This window comes from Pseudorca crassidens, chromosome 20 (genome assembly GCF_039906515.1).
Source record: "Pseudorca crassidens isolate mPseCra1 chromosome 20, mPseCra1.hap1, whole genome shotgun sequence".
Lineage (NCBI taxonomy): Eukaryota > Metazoa > Chordata > Mammalia > Artiodactyla > Delphinidae > Pseudorca > Pseudorca crassidens.
This window is the reverse complement of record NC_090315.1, coordinates 12,206,357-12,217,556: the sequence shown is the minus strand read 5'-3', so window position 1 is coordinate 12,217,556 and position 11,200 is coordinate 12,206,357.

Here is an 11,200-nt window from a genome sequence, read left to right as displayed (position 1 = left end):
TCCACTCTGGGCTGGTTGCCCTCTGTGCCTGGTGCACAAGAGATACTGTAATCTCCTCCACCACCATCACTATAGAGATTCTTTTCACTTCTCTCCTATATTGAATTTCTAGTTTTCTACTCTTTCACCTGGTGGAAAACTTCCAGTTGCTTTCTTAGAAGGGGTGCTTTTTGAAATAACTCATGCGGTTAAAAAGGTTATTCTCCCCTTCTGTTTCTGATGTCTCATTTTGGCCAGCAGGTTCTTAGGTATGTTCTTTTCATGGTGCACGGCAGAAGCACAAAAGGCTGAGCCAAAGCATCTTTAAAGTCTATACACCCATCCTGATCAGCCCACATTCTGTTGATTAGACAAGTCAAATGGACGAGTCCAATATTAACAGCAGGGGTGAGCCATGACAAGGGCACCTAGTAAAGGAAGAATTGTGGAAAACCGCTATAAGCTACCAGACTCTTAACAACATAGCTGGCATCCCTGTGCATCAGCACAACCATTACAGGGTAACTGAGCAGTAGTTAATAATTTCAGAGATGATAATTTACCTCCATGACATCAGTCAATAGAAAAATATAAACCTTTCCTATAACCATGCTTATAGTTGCTATACGAATTTATAAATTTATATTTATTTCTTTTAAAAATAGTGAAAAATTCAGCAAATTATTCTATATTAATATGGTTTAAAGTGAGTCTTATGATGACGTGGCAGAATGATTAAAGTCAACAGTATGTCAGTTTATGAATAATTGTGGAGAAAATTACAGGAGAAAAAGGAGAAAATGTGACAGAACTCTACATTAAGATGCTTTTTAATATCCCAAGTTAAGGAGATTTCTTCTTCATACAGACTTCCTGAATATGTGACCCCCACCATGTGAGCACAATTTGACAAAGAAATAAAAGGTATGGGCAGGCAAATGGGTATTCTTACTTCGTGGGTTTGTCTCGAAACAGGGAACACCTTTGAATGACTATTATCTGGACCACAATGCTGGACGGGGAGATGCTCTAACAAAAGGCCGTACAGAATCCCACCAACAACCTTTTAAAAGATGGAGGCTGTTGGAAGAGGTCATCAGGAGGAAGTGACCGCTGGTTGACCTGCAAACTGGATCCTGGCAATTGGAGACTCCTCCCTACTCCCTTCCTTGGAATGTACATTCTGCCCAATGTTCTCACACTAGGAGTCATTCCAAGCATGCATCCTTGAGGTGCTAATGTGTTGTTGAGACCATCTGGACAGTATATGTGACTGAACCCAGATACAGCCACTATATAAACTTCTAAGATTCTGGCAGGTGGGTGTAGAGATTTACTCACTTAAAGCAGCTCAAGACAAGCCTCCTATGTAAGTGCCCTTGCTTATTAACACTGCCACCTACCAATCCGGAGTGTTCTGCTTCTTCTATTGGTCTCTCCTTGCCCTCCATGTATGGGGGCCAGTTTTGAATTAAACCTGGGGACTTCTCTGAGTTTTCAAACCAACACCAAGAAGGGAAAGTGCTTGGAGACTTTAAGAGGAACTGGAAGAGGGTCAGAGGTGCAGAAGCATCATTCCTGGTTGTGCACTTCATCTCCCCTTCCCTTAAAGCTTAGTTCTGATTTAAATGTCATTTGCCTGGGTCCCCTCCCTTAAGAGTTCCCTCAGACAACTTCTGTAGGTCACATACAGTGGATGTCTGAGCCCCAGCATAGCTGAGATTTCTTTCTTTTGCTCTTCATTAGGCTGGGTTCTGCAGAGAAACAGAACCAATAGGTGATGTAGATATAGATAATATATACATACATATATCTACCTATATATAGACCATATATAACCATATAGATAGATATATAGATAGATAGTTATTGGGTTGTCCAAAAAGTTTGTTCACTTTTTCCTTACACCTGAATGAACATTTTGGCCAACCCAATGTTATAAGTTATGGAGGCCAAAAAGTCCCAAGTTCTGCAGCTGACAAACTGGAGACCCAGGATAGCATAGTCCCAGTCTAAGTTTGAAGGCCTGAAGACCAGGAGAGCCGATGGTGTATGTTCCAGTTGGAGTGTGAGTGTGAAAGCAGCAGAAGACTGATGTTGCAGCTCAAAGACAGAGAGGAAGAATTCTCTTCGCTCAGTCTTTTTATTCTATTCAGGCCTTCAACGGATTGGGTGAAACCCACATCAGGGAGGACAATCTGCTTTACTCAGTCCACTGATTTCAAATGTTAATCTCATCCAAAACACCCTCAGAGACATACGAGATAGAGTTTAACCAAATATCTGGGCACCCATGGCCCAGTCAAGTTGACCCATAAAATTACCCATCACAGCTTTCATATAATAGGAGCTAGAGCAGAACATTCTTTTGGTGTCCCACCCAACAATCCCTGCCTGTTTTACTCCAACGAAAACATGCCAAGGAGGGCGACTGAAAATATTATGTTTATGCTTTTCATGTGTGAGGCACAGAACTAAAAGATTCGTATAATTATCTAATTTAAATCTAGAAACAAAACCCTATGTGTGTGGTAGTAAGTAATATTGCCACTATACCAATAAAGAAAACTAAAGCTTATGCAAGTGAAACAACTTGTCCAAGATTCCCCACCTTCTAAGTAGGATGACATGGATTTGGTCTGAGAAGGTTGTGTTTCAGTGCCTTCAGGGCTTAATTACTCTGTATTATATAAATATCGAAGAAGAAATTATTATCTACTTAAGAGCAAAGATGCCTGAATTTCAAAGGTTTTATAAACCAGTCAGAATTAGTGTCTAATATCAAATGTACCTTTACAAATACTGTGTTTATATTAGACATTGGTATTTTAGGGCATATCTATAATTTTTACAAAATTGCAGAGACATTGCATTTTTGTATGTAATCTGTTTATTTTCTCAAAATCTTGTGAATATCAGGAGAAAAGACAGTCTCTTCAATATTGGTGCTGGGAAAATTGGACAGCTACATGTAAAAGAATGAAATCAAAACATTATCTAACACCAGCTACAAAAACTAACTCAAAATGGATTAAAGACCAAAATGCAAGACTGGGTACTATAAAACTCCTAGAGGAAAACAGAGGCAGAACACTCTTTGACATAAATTGCTGCATAATCTTTTTTTGGATCCGTCTCCTAAAGCAAAGGAAATGGAAGCAAAAATAAACAAATGGGACCTAATTAAACTTAAAAGCTTTTGCACAGCAAAGGAAACCATTGATAAAAAGAAAAGACAACCTACTGAATGGGTCATATTTGCAAATGATATGACCAATAAAGGGTTAATATGTAACATATATGTAACAGCTCATATAACTCATCATTAAAAAAATGATTAAAAACTAGGCAGAAGAACTGAATAGACATTTTTTCCAAACAGAAAATATAGATGGCAAGCTGGCACATGAGAAGATCGCTCATCATCACTAATCATTGGGAAAATGCAAATGAAAACCACAATGATATACTACCTCACACTGGTCAGAATGGCTATCATCAAAAAAAACCACATGATGGTGAGGATGTGGAGAAAAGGGAACCCTCATACACTGTTGGTGGAAATATAAATTGGTGCAGCCACTGTGGAAAACAGTATGGAAATTTCTCAAAAATCTAAAAATAGGACTACCATATGACCCAGCAATTTCATTCCTGGGTATATATCCAAAACAAAAAACAACAAAAACACTAATTCGGAAAGATACATGCACCTCAAAGTTCGTAGCAGCGTTATTTACAATTGCCAAGGTATGGAAGCAACCTAAGTGTCCATAAACAGATGAATTGTTAAAGAAGATGTGATATATATATATATATATATATACATATATACACACACACACACACACACACACACACACACACATATATAATGGAATATGACTCAGCCATAGAAAAGAATGAAATTTTGCCATTTGCAGCAATATGGATGGACTTGGAGGGCATTATGCTAAGTGAAATAGTCATACAGAGAAAGCAAATACTGTATGATGTCACTTATATGGGGAATCTAAAAAATACAGCAAACTAGTGAGCAAAACAAAAATGAAGCAGACTCACAGAAAAGGAGAACAAACTAGTGGTTATCAGTGAGGAGAGGGAAGGGGGGAGGGGCAATATAGGGGTAGGGGGAAAAGGGTTATTATGGGATTGCATGAAATTATGTCTGTGAAACTTTTGAAAATTGTAAAGCACTATAGAATTTAAAGAACCATTCAATAAAAAATCAATTAAAAAAAATCTTGTGACTATCAGTCATTATATCTGTACATAATTATTAATGCCTACCAAGTTTTCCATTTTTTGAAACATAATACTTTATCTGCCTATACATAATTGTGATTGTTGATCATTTCCAAACTTTGTTAATATAAATAATCCCATAGAAATATACTATTTTCTCTCTTAAGTTTAATGATTACCATGAGATACATTCCTATAGATGGATTGCTGGATTTAAAAACATGCTTACTTTTAACAAAAAGAATAAAATACCTAGGAATAAACCTACCTAAGGAGGTAAAAGACCTGTACTCAGAAAACTATGAGACACTGATGAAAGAAATCAAAGATGACACAAACAGATGGAGAGATATACCATGTTCTTGGATTGGAAGAATCAATATTGTGAAAATGACTAAACTGCCCAAAGCAATCTACAGATTCATTGCAATCCCTATCAAATTACCAGTGGTATTTTTGACAGAACTAGAACAAAAAATCTTAAAATTTGTATGGAGACACAAAAGACCCCAAATAGCCAAAGCAGTCTTGAGGGAAAAGAATGGAGCTGGAGGAATTAGACTCCCTGACTTCAGACTATACTACAAAGCTACAGTTTCAAGACAATGTGAAGGGCTTCCCTGGTGGTGCAGTGGTTGAGAGTCCACCTGCCAATGCAGGGGACACGGGTTCGTGCCCCGGTCCGGGAAGATCCCACATGCCACAGAGTGGCTAGGCCCGTGAGCCATGGCCTCTGAGCCTGCGCGTCTGGAGCCTGTGCTCCGCAACGGGAGAGGCCACAACAGTGAGAGGCCCGCGTACTGCAAAAAAAAAAGACAATGTGGTACTGGCACAAAAACAGAAATATAGATCAATGGAACAGTATAGAAACCCCAGAGATAAACCCACACACCTATGGTCAACTAATCTATGACAAAGGCAAGGATATACAATGGAGAAAAGACAGTCTCTTCAATAAGTGGTGCTGTGAAAACTGGACAGCTACATGTAAAAGAATGAAATTAGAACACTCCCTAACACCATACACAAAAATAAACTCAAAATGGATTAGAGACCTAAATGTAAGATCGGACACTATAAAACTCTGAGAGGAAAACATAGGAAGAACACTCTTTTATATAAATCACAGCAAGATCTTTTTTGATCCACCTCCTAGAGTAATGGAAATAAAAACAAACAAATGGGATCTAATGAAACTTAAAAGCTTTTGCAAAGCAAAGTACAATCAAGAAGAAAAAACAACCCTCAGAATGGGAGAAAATATCTGCAAACGAATCAACGGACAAAGGATTAATCTCCAAAATATATAAACAGCTCATGCAGCTCAATATTAAAAAAACAACCTAATGAAAAATGGGCAGAAGACCTAAATAGACATTTCTCCAAAGAAGACATACAGGTGGCCAAGAAGCACATGAAAAGCTGCTCAACATCACTAATTATTAGAGAAATGCAAATCAAAACTACAATGAGGTATCACCTCACACCAGTTAGAATGGGCGTCATCAGAAAATCTACAAACAGCAAATACTGGAGAGGGTGTGGAGAAAAGGGAACCCTCTTGCACTGTTGGTGGGAATGTAAATTGATGCAGCCACTATGGAGAACAGTATGGAGGTTCCTTAAAAAACTAAAAATAGAATTACCATATGACCCAGAAATCCCACTACTCGGCGTATACCCAGAGAAAACCATAATTCGAAAAGACATATGCACCCCAATGTTCATTGCAGCACTATTTACAATAGCCAGGATATTGAAGCAACCTAAATGCCCATCGACAGACAAATGGATAAAGAAGATGTGGTACATATATACAATGGAATATTACTCAGCCATAAAAAGGAACAAAATTGGGTCATTTGTAGAGACGTGGATGGATCTAGAGACTGTCATACAGAGTGCAGTAAGTCAGAAAGAGAAAAACAAATATCATATATATATAACGCATATATGTGGAACCTAGAAAAATGGTAGAGATGAACCGGTTTGCAGGGCAGAAATAGAGACACAGACGTAGAGAACAAACGTACAGACACCAAGGGGGAAAAGTGGCAGGGGTGGTGGTGGTGGTGTGATGAATTGGGAGATTGGGATTGACATATATACACTTATATGTATAAAATAGATAACTAATAAGAATTTGCTGTATAAAAAATAAATAAAATTCAAAAAACATGCTTATTTTAAATAAGGATATAAAGTACTCTCTAGAAAAGTTGTATATGAATTATTTACCACCAAAATGAATTAGGAACTAATAGTACATCAAAATTAAGGTACAGTGAACATTATTTTTATAAAAACTTGCTAGTTTTAAGGCCAATATGGCATATCTTATAACGTTTGTATTTAGTTGTCATAAGTTACATATGTTTTCATGTACATTTTTAATTCCTCTTTTATTAAATCTCCATTTCTATCCTTGGCTCATTCTTCTTCACATTGGTGTATTCATCTGTATATTGTTATATAAAAACATTATTCAGTCCAATAGTTTGTTTCTCATGTTTGGAACAAAAATTTTCCACTTAATTTGCTTTAACTTTGCTCAAGGGGATATTAAAACAGGAGCTTTACTATTTTCGTAGATAAGTTTGTTTATTATTTACTTTATGTTTTCTACTTGGATGTTATGCAGCCACACCCAGGATTCTGAAAGCTTTCATTTATATTTTATAAATATATTGGTAGTCTATGTTTCTTTCATTGTTTTCTCATTGTGGTAAAATATGTATCATAATGTTTACCATTTTAACCATTTTTAAGTGTACAACTCAGTAGCACTAAGCACATTCACACTACCACTATCCACCCCCAGAACTTTTGCATCATCCCAAACGGAAACTCTGTACCTATTAAACTATAACTCCCCATCACTCCAGCTTCTGTTCCCCCAAACCTCTGGTAACCACTATTCTACTTTCTGTCTCTGAATTTGACTGGTCTATGTACCTCATGTAAGTGGAATCATACAATATTTGACATTTTGTGTCTGGTTTATTTCACTTAGCCTAATGCTTTCAAGGTTTCCATGTTTAAGCATGTATCAAAATGTTACTTCTTTTTTAGGGCTAAATAATATTTCATAATATGTATAAACCACAGTTTGTTTATGCACTCATCTATTGTATACATTTGGGTTTTTTCCACCTTTGGCTATTGTGATATAATGTTGCTATGAACATTGGAGTACAAACATCTGTTCAAGTCCCTGCTTTCAGTTGTTTTGGGTATATACCTAAAAGTGTAATTGTTGGATTACCTGGTAATTTAAAGTTTTGAGGAATCACCATATTGTTTTCCACAGCAGCTGCACCATTTTACATTCCTATCAGCAATGCACAAGAGTTCTAATTTCTCCACATCCTCACCAGTGCTTGTTATTTTCTCATTTATTTTTTAATTATAGTCATCATAATGGGCGTGAAGTGGTATCTAATTGTGATTTTGATTTGCATTTCCCCAGTGATTAATGATGTTGATCATCTTTTCATGTTCTTATTGGCCACTTGTGTATCTTCGTGGAAGAAATGTCTATTCATTTGATCATTTTAAAATTAGGTTTTTTGTCATTGTTGAAGTGTAGAAATTGTTTTTATATTTTGGATGTTAATCTCTTGCCTGATAAATAATTTGAAAATTTTCTCCCTTTTTGAGGGTTGCCTTTTTACTATACTTATAGTTACCTTTGATGCACAAAGGTATTTAATTTTGAAGTCCAGTTGATCTATTTTTGTCTTTTGTTTCTTTTGGTGTCATGTCCAAGAAATCATTGCCAAATCCAATGTCATGAAGCTTTCCCCTTGTGTTTTCTTCTAAGAGTGTTACAGTATTAACTCTTACTTTTAGGTCTTTGATCCATTTTGAGTTAATTTTTGAATATGGTCTGAGGTAAGGGTCCAACTTCATTCTTTTGCATATAGATAACCAGTTTTCCCAGCACTATTAGTTGAAGAGACTCTTCTTTCCCCATTGAATGGTCTTAGCCCCTTGTCAAAATCAATTGACAATAAATGTATGAGTTTATTTACGGGCTCTCAATTCTATTCCATTGACCTGTATGTCTGTCTTTATGTCAGTAACACAGTTTTGATTACGATACCTTTGCAGGATAAGTTTTGAAGTCAGGATGTTTCAAACTTTGTCCATTAAAAAAAAAAAACCCACATGAGTTTCAGCTTGTATTCAGTGTGTGTTAAGTGCATGGCTTTTACAATATGCTCATTAGATCAATATGTTTAGCTTGCAATTTTTGTCTGCCTGGGCTATCACTTACTGAGAGATATGTTAAATCGTCCACTATGTGTATAAATTTGTCTCTCCTTGTGCTTCTGGCCTCATTTTCCTCTCCAGGGCCATTCATTTTGTAACATCTCATCAGAGCTGACTTTTCAGTTTCCTTTTTCAGTTTTCCCCAGTGCACATTTCTTTAATATTCTTAGATACTCAGCTATCTAAGCATTTGATAGACTATCAGCATTTGAAATAATAATTTCTCTATTTTACTGAGTGAGCATTTCTAAGTATTTTGTAAGATTTTTCAGGTTACCTAGTTTGCCCCAAATAGAAGCCTCCATATTATTTCATGAAGTCCTGCTAGACTCTGTTTTGGTGCCTACCTGCCTCGGCCCCCTTTCATTAGCTCTTAGTTGCAATATGTTATGAGTATCTTTTTATTGGTCTACATTTCTAAACCAACAGGTAGATCTTTGAAGGTAAATACATTTCAGATTTGTCTGTGTGACCCCAGAGAAGGGCTATCTGTAGGATAAAAGAAGGTCCTTGGTCCCCACATGCTGATAGGAAGTGAAATCACAGTGTCAGAGGGTGTGATTGGAACTTGTGCAAATTTAGTAGATGGTAGGCTGGTGGAGGAAGGAATTGAAGTATTTATTTCTGGGCTGGGTGGGAGAAGGGCCAATCATATGTCTACAGGGGTTAATTTGGGTCTGGAAGTTCACAGGAGTATTTATCCCAGGCCTTAGAGCAGAAGCCTTCATCCTTACAGTGCCAGGGATATAAGTCTTATATCTGGTTTTTATGTCAGGAATTCAGCTCAAAACAGGTCAAGGGTGGACATCTTAGGCTAGACCTCAATCCTCAGACTTCTCTGTCAGTCTAGTTTCAATTCTACCTTTTGTAAGAAAAGCTGTGAACTGAATGAATCAGAATATGGCATCTAATAGGCTAGAGTTCTATCTTCATTTTTGAAAGAACCTAGAGTTCCCAAGATTGGAGGTAGGAGTCCAAACTTAATAAGTCCAAATTTCAGAATGGAATTATTGTAAATTGGTCAGTTAGGAGATACAAAACAAGACTGTTCACTGATGGATGTAACTCCCCTTTCTCTACCTGCCTTAAAGCACTGCTCTATTTCAGTTTCCCAAAGACAGGCATGGGGAAACAATCAGTTACTTCAGTTTTAAAAGCCAAGGATAGTGTGGTTTGATAATTCGACTTCTGCCAATGCTCATTGTTTACGTTTCTCAAGCTTAGGAGCGTTTATCTTACTAAGGCTCTTATCTTACAATGTTCTGTAAATTAACTTGGCTGCTCTTCTTCCCCCAGGGATAATCTCAAATAGCATCCCCAATACCTTTTTTTCTAAAGTTCATGCTACCTTTCAAAATGTCATTTAGCATTTTTCTCATCCTACCAGAAAAACATGTCCTAGAAGGAAAATATAAGTATCTCCCTCTTGCAGGTACTCTGAATTTTTGATGAGGTGGGGATGAGTACTTAGGGTACATTCACGGGAAATCTTTGCTCTGCTTTTGATTGAGATGAGATAGGGGGATTTGATGACTATTTTAGTGTATAGCAACCTGGGTGTATAAGCAAAGATTATGTTTGGCTGTGAGTAAGACAGATAGACCCAGAAGGACAGTGGTTCAACCAGGAAAAATTTTCTATGTCACATAAAATTCTGGAGGTTGGAAGTTTAACCCTGGCTTTATGGGTCTGCTCCAAAGCCCTCCAGTGCATCTTATTCAAATCCAGGCAGCAGAATGGAGGCATGGAGGAAGAAAGCAAAGGGGATGAACCAGGCACATTTAAGGAAAGTTCCCCAAACTGCCACACAATTCCAGTTATCTCCAATTGGCCATAATTGAAAATCCATGGACCAATAAATTGGAGAAAAACAATCATGATCCTAAGTGGCTCCAAATGAGCAAATAAAAAAGAGATGGTTCTATTATTATTGGAAGAAAGGGAGATGAATATTGGGAATAATTAGCAGACTTGGCCCCTAATTAAAATACCAATGATGGAACCCAACTTCCTGGACACCAGTACTGGTACAAAATATCTAGCAGGCTGGAATTAGATAACTGAAATTTGGGCTTACAGGTATACCTTACAGTGTTTAAGATCTTTCTGGAATTTTTGGTCTCTCCCATCCTATTGATCACTATGTCCTGCTGATTCTACTTAACATATGAAAAATATTTGACATTTTCCTACCATCACAGCTGTAGTGGATCTTCCTTATGTCCAATCTGGATTATTGCAATAACTAATAATACTGCAGACACCTTGCATTCAGTATTTTTCTCTCGTTCCCACACTATGTCTAATATATTCTGTATTACCACCAGATTGAACTTTGTAAGACACAAGGTTAGTGTGACTGAAGAACTGACTTTTAAATTTTATCTAAATTTAAAAACGGAAGCAGTGCCAGATATTTTCCCATTACTGACAACTTTGTTTTGGTAAGACTGCATTTCACTTTAGTCACTGCACTGCATAGATTTTTGTATTATACTGTGCATGTTGTATGTATATGTTGTGTCTAACATCACACATAAACACATCACTGATCTAGTTGGTGTCAAGAAATTGATGTATTTATTTGAATATTTTATGAAGACAACATGAGTTACACTGATATGAAGGAAATAATTGGTAACTTACTTTAATTTAAATTAGCATTCTAGTTTTAAAAAATAAGTGTGTACATTTAAAAAAT